The following is a 13,607-nucleotide window of genomic DNA, read 5'->3' on the forward strand; positions in this document are numbered from 1 at the left end:
TTTTGAGATGGGACCACCAGATCTGCATGCAGTATTCAACATACGGGTGTACCATGTATTTATAAAGAGGGAATATGATATTTTCTGTCTTTTCTATCCCTTTCCTAATGATTCCCAACATTCTGTTAGTTTTTTTGACTGCTTTCACACATTGAATGGATGTTTTCAGAGAACTATCCACAATGTCTCCAAGATCTCTTTCTTGAGTGGCAATAGCTAATTTAGACCCCATCATTTTATGTATATAGTTAGGATTATGTTTTCCAATGTGCATTACTTTGCATTTATCAATATTGACTTTCATCTGCCATTTTGTTGCCCAGTCACCCAGTTTTGTGAGACCTCTTCACAGTCAGCTTTGAACTTAACTATCTTGAATAGTTTTGTATCACCTGCAAATTTTGCCACCTCTCTGTTTACTTTTTTTTCCAGATCATTTATGAACATGTTGAATAGTCCCAGTACAGACCCTCAGGGGACATCACTATTTACTTCTCTCCATTCTGAAAACTGACCATTTATTCCTAGCCTTTGTATCTTATCTTTTAACCTGTTACTGATCCAGGAAAGGAACTTCCCTCTTATCCTATGACAGCTTATTTTTCTTGAGAACCTTTGGTGAGGGACCTTGTCAAAGGCTTTCTGAAAATCTAAGTACACTATATCCAGTGGATCAGCCTTATCCACATGCTTGTTGACCTCTTCAAATAATTCTAGTAGATTGGTGAGGCATGATTTTCCTTTCCAAAAACCATGTTGACTATTCTCTAACAAATGGTGCTCATCTGTGTGTCTGATAATTCTATTCTTTACTATAGTTTCAACCAATTTGCCTGGTACTGAAGTTAGGCTTATTGACCTGTAATTGCTGGGATCGCCTCTGGAGTCTTTTTAAAAAAATTGGCATCACATTAGCTATCCTCCAGTCATCTGGTACAGAAGCTGATTTAAATGATAGTTTACATACCACAGTTAGTAGTTCTGTAATTTCACATTTGAGTTCCTTCAGACACTGATACCCATCACCATCCTGGGGCATTGGATTGACTGTGCTGGGGCACTGACTCAGTTAAAAGAGTGCCTCCTTCTGAACCCCTGGCATCGTTCATTCCACGAATTGTTGGATTTTTTACTTTAAGGTTTCCCATATTCAGATATTGCTTATTGCCCAACCCTGCTTAGCTCATGAAGTGAGAGCCTGAGGTGGTATGGCAGAGTGCCATAAAGGAAATGTCTATCATTTGTATGATTCAAGATTCTGCTGTCTTTGCGACCATCCTTCACTGTAATCCAAGTCATTGGCTAAAGAAAAGTTTCATAGTAATAAATATACAGAGTGATTGGGCAAATCTAAGTATGTAAGACATGTATTCCAATTAACACTTCATCCAAGATATGATTTGTGCATTCTCAAAGTATCTGTACTATTGTTCCAAATTGTCTTTCACTTCTCCAGCATGTATTACTTGTATTGAAACAGGTTTCCATTTTATCTTCTACAGATTCAGGTGCTCTGTATTTATCAGTTAGACTCTCATGCTATTGCTGGAAACACACAGATGCACAGGTCTGTCTACATGGATCCAATGGCAGGGTCAGGGCCTCAATTCACATTTAATGATTGGCAGAAATATTAATGTGGGATGGGATGGAGTTATTACGTGTTTTGGATAAAGAAAAGAGAAGAAATAAATGGGCGGGGAAAGGGAAATTAAAACAAAAATACTGTTTGAAATTACCCCTGTGACAAGGAAAAGAATGAGTCAGTTTCCCAGGCAAATGAGGTCAGCAAAAGGATTTAAGCCTATATCTACAATTAAAGTAAGCCATGCTTTTTTCCTGATAGGTTTAATCCACTACAATTTGATCTAACTATATCCTCTTTTAAGAGATAAATAACCACAGCATTAAGGAAGGAACGCTAAAATCACAGCTCTTAACTGGTATGCAAAACTGGAAAGCCTGTGAATTATACTGTTGACATGAAACCCTTCCAGTCAGAACAACAAGAGTCCTGTAGCACTTTAAAGACTAAGTCATAGCCTCCTCTTTTCCCACTCTCCCTCCTCACCCTTTTTGTTATTTATGATTTGTTTTATGGCACCGCCTGGAGACTTGGACCCTGTTGTGCTAGGCACCATACAAATACATATTAAAAGACAGCCCCTGCCCCGTCTAAATAGACAAGATAGAAAAAAGGATGGGAGGAAAAAAAATTAATCTCCATTTTACAGATGGAGCTGGAGGAACTGAAGCACAAAGAGATTAAGGGTACGTCTACACTGCCATGGCACAGCTACGGTGCTTCAGCCATGCTGCTGTGGCACTGTAGTGGAGATGCTTCTTACATAGACGGAAGGGGTTTTTCCGTGGCTGTAGTTAATCCACCTCTCTGCGCAGTGGAAGCTAGGCTGACCGAAGAATTCTTCTGTCAACCTAGCTGCATCTACAATGGGGGTTCGGTAGGGACACCTAACCATGTTGCGCAGGGTGTGAAATTTTTCCCAGCCCTGAGCAATGTACCTAGGTGGATCTAATTTTGAGGCCCAGCTCAGGCATAAGTGATTTGGCCAATGTGACGCAGAGAGTCTGTGGCAGAGCCAGGACGTGATCGCAGATCTCCTGAGTCCCAGTCCAGTACTTTAACCACACAGCTGGCCCCTTCCTTGCCTAACATGCATCTCCTCCTCTCTGAGCCACAGAGGGGCACGGCGGCGTGGGTGGGCGGGCAGCCCTGCACACACTTTTCTCTTTGGGTGCATTTGCACAGTTGGGCTCAGGTTCCTAGTCACAACTCCCTCTCTCCTCCTCTTCCCCCCAAACACAGCACCCTGCACTGGAAACTCACAGCAGGGAGTGAATCCTGCCCCCAACCCACCCTCTCTGCAGACCCTCCTCCCCTCGCAGGAGTGACAGAGGGACAACAAAAGGAGGCGGCTCGCGAGGTGCGGACTCCGCCTCAGAGCCACACAGCGGCCGCTGGGCGGGGAGCCGAGGAGGAGGAGCTGTGACTCAGCAGCCAGCCCCCCTCCTGCTGCCGCCCGCCCCGGCACCGTGCTGCAGGCAGGCAGGCGGGCGGCTCAGGGGCCGGGCTCGCCTGTGTGTGAGCGAGAGCAGCGCGAGCCGGAGGGGCTGCGTGCGGCGCGAGCGCGTGTGGAAGCCCCTCTCCCGGAGCGCAGCAGCGGCCGGCTCTTCCCGCGGGGAAGGAAGGTTCCCATCCTTTGTGGGGTGGGGCAGAGCCGCCCAGAGGGGCGAGGTAGGTGCTTGCGTCTGGGTCTCGCTCTCTCCTTTGCATTGCACACAAAGGCTCGCTGCTCGGGGCCAGAGGGAACCACCGCCCCCCTCCCCTCTAACTTCATGAGTAGCAAATACAGAGATTTAACCCTTCCCCGCCCCGTGCTGCTGCAGAGCTGCTCGTCTGAGTCAGGGGAGCAGGAACGCCGCCGGGCTTTCACGGTGGAAAGTTCCCTTTAGCAGCCCCATGTGGCGTGCAACCGCTGTGGGGTTCAGTCAGAGGAGCTGAGCAGGGGGAGAGTGTCCTTCCTCTGCTCCCAGAGAGAAAAGGAAGGGGGCTGTGTGCCTTAGTTGTAGGGTTTTTCTTAAGCGCCATAAAAAGGAAATTAAAAAAAAACCCCAACAACCCAGGGAGAGTTAATTGTTCCTTTAAAAGGGAGGATGCATCGTGCTCAGTGAATCATGTGGTTCCCTGGACAGATACTGAGCTAAATCTGGGTCTGCAACCAGGGTTCTTGGCCATGGAAGCATTTTAATCTGGAGCAGAACAGTGATTTTTTGCAGATAATGGTAGGTTTCCCCTGCATTTGGCTTCCACGTTTTTGGTTTTTTTTTTTTTTTTGTTGAGCTTGTGGGGTATCTTTGTTCGCCAGCATGTCTCCAAGTAACTTCTCTTTCTCCTGACAATTTCCTGAGTCTCTTTCCAGCGTCTCTTTTCTGTGTTAACAGTTCATTGCTGTGCCGTACAACTTCTGTGTGCTAAAAGGAAGATGCGTGATGTTTGCATCCTCTTTCCATTATTCACAGATGTCTAATGTGTCTAGGAATGTATGTAGGTGTCCTTGGATTGAAAATCATAGATATTGTATGGAGGCGAGACCTATTAGATCATCCTGATATTGCAGAATTATTCCCTATATTGTCTACCTTTTAAAATATGAACGTTATAGTAGTGTTCAAACTCAAATTCGGATGGGCTCCGAGTGTCCTCTCCCAGTCATACCAAACCTGTGGTAAAAATTGTGTACCAAACCTCAGAGATCGGTTCTTTCTTTCTTTCTCTCTCTCTCTCTCCCCCCGCCCTTCCCCCTTGGTTCCATTCTTACAGTTTCTGATTTTTGTCAGAATTTCCCTTAGGGTCCTTGGGAGTGTAACTTACTAGATTTTCATGGTGCTTTGGGTTAACTTTTTGTCAAAAAGTTTTAACAGCCCAGATATATTTTTGCTAATAAAATCTGTGCATTAATTTGATTTAGAGATGGAAGGGGAAGGGTGTTTATATATATATAAACTTTACATGTAAAGTTTTTACTTCTGTTGCATCATTTGATATGGTGACATCAGTATAAGTAGTCTGACTAATATATAGTATGTGTGTGCTTGACTGGACTGTGGGGGTTTGTAAGACAAAGCACAGGATATCCGTGTAATGAATCTCATGCCTGAAGTTTAGTACATGTATGCATGTATGTTTGTAGCAAACTCTCAGGAATGGGACAAGCAACACATAAACATTTGATTTCAATGAGACTTTGTATAGAAAAATTAAAACAATAAAGAGAGAGAGATTTCCGAATTATATGGCTGCTGTGTATAGTCAACGGTCAGAGGATTGTTCTTTGAGCACTTTTGGCAGGAGTACTGTTACACATTTTGGGTGTGTGTGCACGGGGTGGAGGTGGTGGATTAACTAGCAAAAACTAGAATATTCACAGCATTGACTTCAGTTGACTTGGCAGAGTTATCTAGGCATGGAAGAGCATTGTGTAAACTTGAGCAGTTGCTTGTGGATCTCATGTGATACTGAGCAGGCAATTGGAGCAGCAGTCTAACGCTTTAGTTTTTTTAAAGTCCCTTTTTTAAATGAACAGGACCCTTACATCCCTTGATATTATTGTTACTTTGCACAGTAATATTATGCAAATAGATTGAGCAACTATCACTGACAACAAGCAAACAGCTATCACATTGATAGGATGCACTATCACCAATAGTTAGGCCTTATTAAGCCCTCTCTCCCCTGAAATATTTTATTGTCTTAAAATAATTTTGGGCCAGTTTCATCCGTGGTGAAACTCCATTGACATCACAGATGACTTTGGCATGTTAAGTCTGACTTTTCTTCTACAAGTTCCAAGAAATTCAGAGTTAATGTTGCTATATTATCTTTAGTGCTCCAGTATTAATGATTTTGTTTTATGGTAATGCCTAATAAACAGTAAAGTAGTGAACAGTGCTGGAGAGTCATCTGATGAGACCCTCTAAATATTCTCTCCACTTACTTTCTTTTATGTCCCTTCACTTGCTATTTCATTTTTCCAGTCTTGGCATCTTTCTTCATTCAAAAAAAGCAGTGGAACTTGGCTCCTCTGAGCTCCATCTTACCTTGAACGCTTACAGGTTTTGAGATTGCTAGTTGTACTGAAGCATCTGGTGGTATCAGTCCACAGCTTGGTAAGTTAAGAACGTGGTGGCAGCTGCAGTTCTGAATGTCTTTGCTGTCCCAAGAAAACATGCACACGACTTATTTTTTCAGGCTGTTTCATGTGATAACAGCATGGTCCATGTACATTTGCACAGATGGCAGATTTTTAAAAATAAAATTGCCTAATGTAAGAGCCAGGCTTGGAACAGTTTGGGTGAGTAAGTCAAGGGTGCAATTCAATGTATTTTTGTATAGCATGATGCATGTAAGGTATCGATGCTTCTCAGCGAGATCAAGGAGAAGTGTTGGTTTACAGAGTTGGGTACAGTGTTCTTCATAAGAACAGAGGCAGAAAAACGATATACAAAGGAAAGGATATACAGAGGAAAAAACAGTCAGTAGGGGGAAAGCAAGTATGTTTGTATGTTAGCTACAGGAAGGGGAGGATGGAAGGATGCAGCAGTGGGCCTGAGAATCAATCCTACACTAAATGGAACAGGGCAGTTTAAAGCCGAGTTGAAGCAAGGAAGTGTGTCTTTAAGGAAGGCAATTCTAGATAGTCCATCTTTCCCTTAAATCATCCCATCTATCTATCTTAGGTGCTCATACGGCCTCCCCTTAGTGAAGTATGTGAGCACTTCACAATCTTTTAGTTTATTTATCCTCACAACATGCCTGTGGAATAGGAAAGTGCTATTTTCCACATCAGGAACTGAAGTGCAAAGAAACGAAATGACTTACCCAATGTCACAGAGGAAATTGGTGGTGGAGCAGGTCCATTCTCATTGTGTTTTGCATCAGTGTTAACGAGCACATGAGATGCATGACAGTGGGGAACTGCAACTTCCTATGTGAGGGAAATAACATGAAGATTAACTCAGTCGAGAGCAGAAAGTCCTGACATCTGTGAAAGGGGAAGGACATGGTTTGACCAACCCGACACTTCCTCTCTAACTGTAATCTTAAAATCTCTCAGAGTCTCCCACCTGGTTTCCTTGCTTGGTTAATGACTAGAAATACTAAAGTCTAAACAACATTTTTCTCATAGCATTGAGATTGGTAGTTGGCAGTTCTATGTGCAAAATTCATGTAATCCTGGATGTTTTGTTTTGCCCAACCATACAGTAACTAGTCTGCGTGTAAATGCAATGCGGAAAAGACTTTTTGATGAGGGAGCAGATTTTTAATTTCAAGCTTCCAGCTGGTGATTATAAATGAATAATCCACAAGGGCTTGCAGGTGTGTGTGCAGAACTCCAGTTGGGCCCTGTAATTTTTTTTTTAAAGAACATCTCAAATAGGATGTCACAAATCCAGAGTAGGGTAAAGAAAGTAGTAAGCATGCCAGCATTTCTAACTAGCAAGTTTACATTCTAATACAGAGCTGAATCTGGCTTGTCTTACTTTCAGGACTAGTTCTGTAGTTCATCATAGGCCTAGGCAGATGTGTCCCGAATCATAGTCCCACAGCCAGAGCAGGGACTATAAATACTATGTCTCATTTCTTGGTTTTTCATGTATTTTCTAACATTTCTGGCTTCATGTTGCTAGAGAACGCTGCCCTTTGCACAGGTGCATGTTGTTCTCAAAGAAAGGGAGAAACAATGCAGTCAGTTAGGAATTGAACGTGAAATTCATTTTACCCACATAGTCCCAAGAAACCTGGGTTCATGCAGGTGAGGATGTCCTTATTCCAACTTATAGGTAGCACCTTTGCTTGCCTGATGTAATGCAGATTCCGTATTTCCCTCTCCGGGGTGATTGATTGCAAAGCTGAGGGACCAATCAGTCCACAAAGTTTATTTGCTTAAGTGATGTATATGATCCTTGAAACAGCTCAGTATTACTGTGGGTTTCCCTTCACGCCCATAAGTTTGTTAATTTGAATAATAAGGGGTTTTCTGCCTCTTGGAAAGGAAACTGACTTCATCATCCCTGTGCCAGTTGGGGCTAGCCAGTTCATGGAGTCCAGTTGCATCTGCTCCAGAACGAAGCTGTGCCAGTCAGAGGTAGCTTATAGTGATGACATCCACTAACGACTTTTTTGATGAGAGGGAGGGTGTTGGGGTGTGTGTGTGCGTTTCTATGAGGAGGAAATAATGGAATGATTCTTTCAGTGCCTTGTGTGTACAGTGAATAGGCATTCCTCTGACCTCATGTATAGACACTGTCTTTTGTTCCACTGAAAACAATAAAATAGAATTAACGTCCTTGGCTATTTAAGAGGACGTGACAAGAAGTGGATTAAGAAGGTCTTGCTGTATAGAAATACAACCTAGATCTAGGCTGGCATGTATGTACGATACTTCTGTACAAACTTTAATGATTTCTGAGGAGTTAATTTATACTTTCTGATGTGTTGTTGGACCCCTGCCGAGCAAAACACTTAAGCCTGGGGATCAATATTGTTTAGTTACTTTTTAATTCAGATTCAAAGTAAAGGGGAAAATCTTACTGTCAGGTAACTCAGGAGGGCAATGAATTTGATCTGGACCAAGTGAAATTTTATTACTAACAGGCAGGTCAGGTTGCTGAGCAGCACTTAAAAATAAATCCTGGGTACAGTGACCTGCTATTTAAATTGAAAAATGTCTTTGCTACCTCAGTTTCCCTGTAAGTGCCACCAGGGAAATGGATGATTTGCCTACCAATCCTGTTGACTTGCTAAAGTCCTCTTCTAGGTTTTGTGTCTCAGTTGTGCCCCATAAGGCACTTCCAGGAAGAGTGTATGTGGTTAATTTACGTCTGTGCTCTCCCTGATATGCAGGATGGGGTACAACTGTCTCAGAGGTCAGTTCATGAGGTAACTGACGTAGGAGGCCACTGTTTACTTGCAGCTTCAGGATTTGATTTTTTTTTTTGCACGCGGGTCAGTTTGGATTATGATGATTTTGCGTTATATACTGCCTTTCACTCAGAAGGTTTCCAAGGCAACTTGTCCTTGAAGGAGAGCTGTACTGTACAATGTACTGAAAACAACTTATATTTAAAAAAAATTCCAGCTTGCTACCTACCCTCCCACCCCAATACACACAATTGCCCAGCAAGAACAGTCAGAAACAGATTTGAGATTCAGTTTTTCTTGTGACAGACACAGAAGAGGGGAAAAATTTGGTTTTGTTTGTGTCTTTCAGTGTGCTTCTTTACGATGTATAAGGTGGCCTGAAAGTATTTTCAAGGGCATTTTAAAAATGTTCGCTTTTTAGAAATATCAGGAATGTCAAATCTGGTCATCTCCAATTGTGCTGGAAGTGTCTTTGGAGAATCCAAAGATCCCCTTGTGAGCAATTCTTAGAATCCAATCCTGCATGCTTGTGCACGAGTATCTTTACGAAGATGAGTTCTAAATCCAGTGGGACTACTTGCATATGAAAAGTTACTTTGATGGTTTTGTGTTTGCAGGATAGGGCCCTAAGGCCTTAAGTGAAGGGGTGAGAGTCACCATCCTTTAACGAAAGTGCTGATCTTGTAACTGTTTGTCACTCTTTTGAGTCAAATGCATGTTAACAAAAATGCTAAATCTCAATAAAAATTACTTCCCATCTCAATTAGTCAGGTTTCACCTTCCTTGGTGCCTGTGATGTCATAGACTTACTAGTTCTCCAGCTGTCCCTATATTCTTTCTAGAAAAACAGGCTGGACAAGAGCTAGATTTCTAATGTAAAAGATGACCAATTCCCATCTCCTCCCATCCCCAAAAAAACAAACCAAACAGGCTGCCTTTAATAGTAGCAAAAAAGTACCAATCCATTGTTCCCCTTTATATGTCACCTTTGAAAAGTTTGATGGGGTTTTTGTTTTTAGTCATAAAACTTAACTACAATTGTAGAGTGGGAAGTAGCCTCTTCATAGTTAAAGCTGCATGTGAAGTTGTGCTGCTGAACATATATACTTCTTTAAGATCAACAGTAAAACCTTTGGAGAATACTACACTGTTGCAACTGTATTGGGGCAGAGTTGAGGCTGTGGTTTTACTTGTGTGTGACTGGCTTTTTGTGGAAGTGCAACCTTAATGCTGAATTTCCTAGGTTTCTATTTTTCTTTCTTAAACTAATATCCTTTAAAAAGTAACATCCACGCAAAAAACAGAGATGCCTGAAACTATCGCTTCACCTTAACGAAGTGTTTTGTGCAGTAAAATTATAGTCATTTAATCATTTCTTTAATGTGTATATTATTTATTATTCCCGTATTTAGTGCTATAAACTTATATGATGCTTTACAAACACAAAGCAAGACATAGTACTTTATCTAACAAGGAGCCTGAAATCTGCATTAGAAAGAGAAGACCGGTAATAATAACAAGAAGATTGTGGCCCTACAAAAGCACTTTTTTTCTTACACTTTAGTTATGTTTGGTGTTCATATATAATTTACCTTTTGTTTTCTTCCGTTGAGTATACAGTTAATTCGTCTCTAATAGCCTCGAATTCCTTGATATGTGTAGGGTTTACAAGTCAGATAATCTCAGATTGATGATATCATACCAGATCAAACCATCCAGTTCAGTATCCTGTATAATGTTGGTGCAGTACGTAGTGTCATAAAATGTAGGCTGGGTGACATTTATCTGACATTGTAATTTTAATTCTCAGTATTTTTTTCCAGACTGTTCTTGGGCAATTATACAATTTGAAACTATACAGTGGGATATGCAGTTAGCGTCCCATTGTTGTTTATAGTGATGAAAATGAAGAAGCCTAGCATACATTTATATTGGTCCACCTATTCCATACATGCTTTCCTCTCGTTTCCTTGTGGGGATAGGGTGCACCGGCAATTTTCTTTCACTGTAATTTATATATTTCAGAGAATACCTCTTTTAAAAAAAGTGATTGCTGGAACTAAAGAATCCCTACTCTCTGAAAAGCAGAAACTTGGTGCGTTGTAGATAGGGGAATGTTTCCTTACACATAGTTGAATTAGAAGGATTTACAAAGATACGTCTGTAAATTTAATTTCCAGTGACTAAAAGCAACACCGCCATTGCATGTAAAATGAAAGAACTAGTTAGATCTACTAAGCTTGGATTCTGGAGGGAATGTCACCTAAGATTTCATGCCAACATTCTGTGTATGAGGTGTTCTTTTTAAAAAAAAAAAAAAAGGGGGCGGGGCAAAAAAAACCCCAGCATAGTTTTATCATTCTTAGTACTCCTACAGATCTTCATAACCATGTTTTAAGGATACCAGCAGCTGCATTGTAATATGAGGAACTTCAAGTTGAGAAGTGCGTGGGTAAGGTGTGTGTTTCCCCTCTCTGCAATGCACTGATGTGTGTGATCAGTCCTTCCTTATGAATGAATGAATGTACAGAATGTCGGTAATCCCCCAGTTAAATGTGGGGATTGGTAAACTGCTTGAACCCTGTAATGATTCTTAAAATGTAATTTTGTAGCTTAGTAAAATGCCCGTTATGCAATACACTTGTATTACTCATAATACCTTGGTAAGCTATTTTAATGCATTGTCTCATCTATTTTAAATCTTGCAATCTATTCTGAAAAACTTGGCAAATGTCCATGTAAATCATTTTTATGTGGCAGGTTTCGTAAAAGGGCTACTATACAACAAATCACACATTTGAGATGAGCTTGATCCAAAACCCCCTTTGGTTTTGGGAGAAGTTCAGACCCAAGTCTGCACTCTTCAGCTTGAGCCCATATCTACTTTCTAACTATATGTGTGGCATTGTGGTTTATTAACAAAAGAGACTTTTGCTGAAAGCAAAGGCAGCCTGTAAATTCAGACTGGATGTGTTTTATACCTTCCGTGACCCCTTTGTCACTCTGGACGCATAATCCAAAAATTTATATCTTACAAATCCAGCATTCACTAGATTGTGTTTACACACTAGAATTGTCAGTACGTCAGAATACATAGTAAAAGAGACCTTTCTTGCTCGAGGAAGGTAAAATCAACCAAGGCCTTTGACTAAAAAATTTATAAGCCAACTGTTGTTAATAATTATTTGTCTTACAGTAGCACCTAGAGGCTTTACCAGTCATAAGGGCCCCATTGTGCTAGATGCTGTGCAAACACCTATAAGAGACAGTCCCTGTCCCGAAGAGCTTACAACATAACTACACAAGAGAGACAATGAGTGGAGGGGAATCTGAGGTCCAGAGAGGTGAAGTGACATGCCCAAGGTATAAAAGCAGATAAGTGGCAGAGCCAGACATTGAACCCATGTTTCTTGCATCTTAGGCCTGGTCTATGCAGTCTTTGTACTGATTTAACTATTTTGGTGACGGTTGTGTTCCCCCCCAAACAGTTAAAGCAGTACAGCCCCTAGTGTGGGTGTAGTTACACTGGAATAAAATGCCTTGTATCGGTATAGCTCATTCCCCATCACTTACAGGAGTAAGCTATACCTGTAGTAAAGCACCTTCATATCAGCTTTACTGTGTTCACAGTAAGGGGGTTGCATTGCTTTAACTATGTCGGTAGGGTACAATTTTTATGTGTAGACAAGCCCCTAGTCTAGCACCTTCTCCACTGGAACATGCTTGCCACCTCATCCCCTTCGTACACAACATTCTTGTTACCTACTTTGAAAATCTGGTACAAGATTTCAGTAGAGCTCAGCACCCAGCAACTGCCGTTCCTTTCATTGGGCATCTCTGGGAGCTGAGCTTCTTTGAGGCTCTAGCCCCTGTTGTGGATTCTGGCCACTAGTGCCAAAGTTTGCTGAGTTACACTGTACAAGTCCTCGTCAGAGCTTTATGCAAGTAGTTCAGCGATGCTGGGTCTTTTGGATGATGAAGTATAATGAAGTTGCCGTTCACTGGTTGTCTTTAAAAAGCCAGTTGCATGGTGTGCAGTAGTGCAGGTGTTGGAATCCATATCCTTTGAGAGAAGAGGGGTTATGTTCAGTGGTTAGGGCATTGTCCTGCTTCATTGCAGACTCTCTGCATTAGCTGGGGCACGTCACTTAATCTCTCTGTGCCATTGCTCTCCATCTGTGAAATGGAAATGGCAATATTTCCCTACTTCACAAGGGAAGCTGTGAGGATAATATACATTAAAGGATTGTGAGATGCTCAGGTACTATGGTGATGGGCCCTATAAGTATTTCAGAGAGAGAAATCCTGGCCAAATCGTAATTCAGGTATTTACATTGTGCCGCTCCAAAATGCGCTGCTTTTGGTTTTCTTTTGCTAAGTTATTCTTCCCTTCCTGAACCTGACGTGGGTGTTGCTGGCACAGAATTGCTTCTGCGTTCTGCTGCACAGGTGTTTTCATTTTCTGTGGTTTCTGAAGTGATCTTTGTGCTTTATGCTTCTGGATGAAAAGTGCTAAATAAGTAAGTTAGTTCAGAAACCGCCAAGCTAATGAAGTGCTTGCTCCGTGTCAGCCATCTGAGAATCCCAATCAGATGTCTTTTTTAGTATTCCGTTGTGGTGGGTGTGGTTTTCTGAGCTGTTTCTCTTGCTGTGTGGAAAACTACAATTAAAGCTGCTTCTCTGCTGAAGCACAGTATTGTAACATATCATGTGTGAATATTTTCCAGTTAGTTCATCCTACGGTAAGGGAAAGCTTTGTTTTGACACTGAATTCTTTGGAAAGTCATAATTGAATAGCACCCACTTCAAAGGAGTAGATGCATATTTAAAGAACTATTCTGTGCATTAAAACACAGATTATTGTTCAATCCTCTAAATTAAAGAAATATGTGCTTAAAAAGAAGTTTGTTTTTCCAAATGCTTAGAGAAATTGAATTGATAAAAGAGCCCTGTCAAACAGAACACGTGACATGACATGCTTTTGGGGATTGGACTAGATTTAAATCATTTTCTTTTCAACAGAGTCTGACCCTGTTGTTTTATCCAGTGTAAAGCATTTTTTAGATTTATTCATACAAAAATAAAACGTAGAATATACTTCACAGTAAAGGTATTGTGTAGCTTTGGGTCAAGGTTCAGAAATGTAAAATGATCACAACCATTC

At 41.4% G+C, this 13,607-nt stretch overlaps 1 protein-coding gene across 2 annotated transcripts in view; it reads left to right on the top strand.

Moving 5' to 3' along the window:
- The first annotated feature begins 3,053 nt into the window (after positions 1 to 3,053).
- FAM107B (family with sequence similarity 107 member B) overlaps positions 3,054 to 13,607 on the top strand; it is a 78,804-nt gene continuing 68,250 nt past the window's right edge. Inside the window, exon 1 of one of the 2 annotated variants that reach the window (XM_067564577.1) lies at positions 3,054 to 3,256. The gene's annotated coding sequence lies outside the window, so the exon portion shown is untranslated. The remainder of the gene's footprint in view (positions 3,257 to 13,607) is intronic. The other variant, XM_067564576.1, reaches the window with a different exon arrangement.

The sequence above is a fragment of the Emydura macquarii genome, unplaced genomic scaffold, assembly GCF_026122565.2.
Source record: "Emydura macquarii macquarii isolate MOO-44397 ecotype Brisbane River unplaced genomic scaffold, CSIRO-AGI_Emac_v2 contig_2636, whole genome shotgun sequence".
NCBI classification, from domain to species: domain Eukaryota; kingdom Metazoa; phylum Chordata; order Testudines; family Chelidae; genus Emydura; species Emydura macquarii.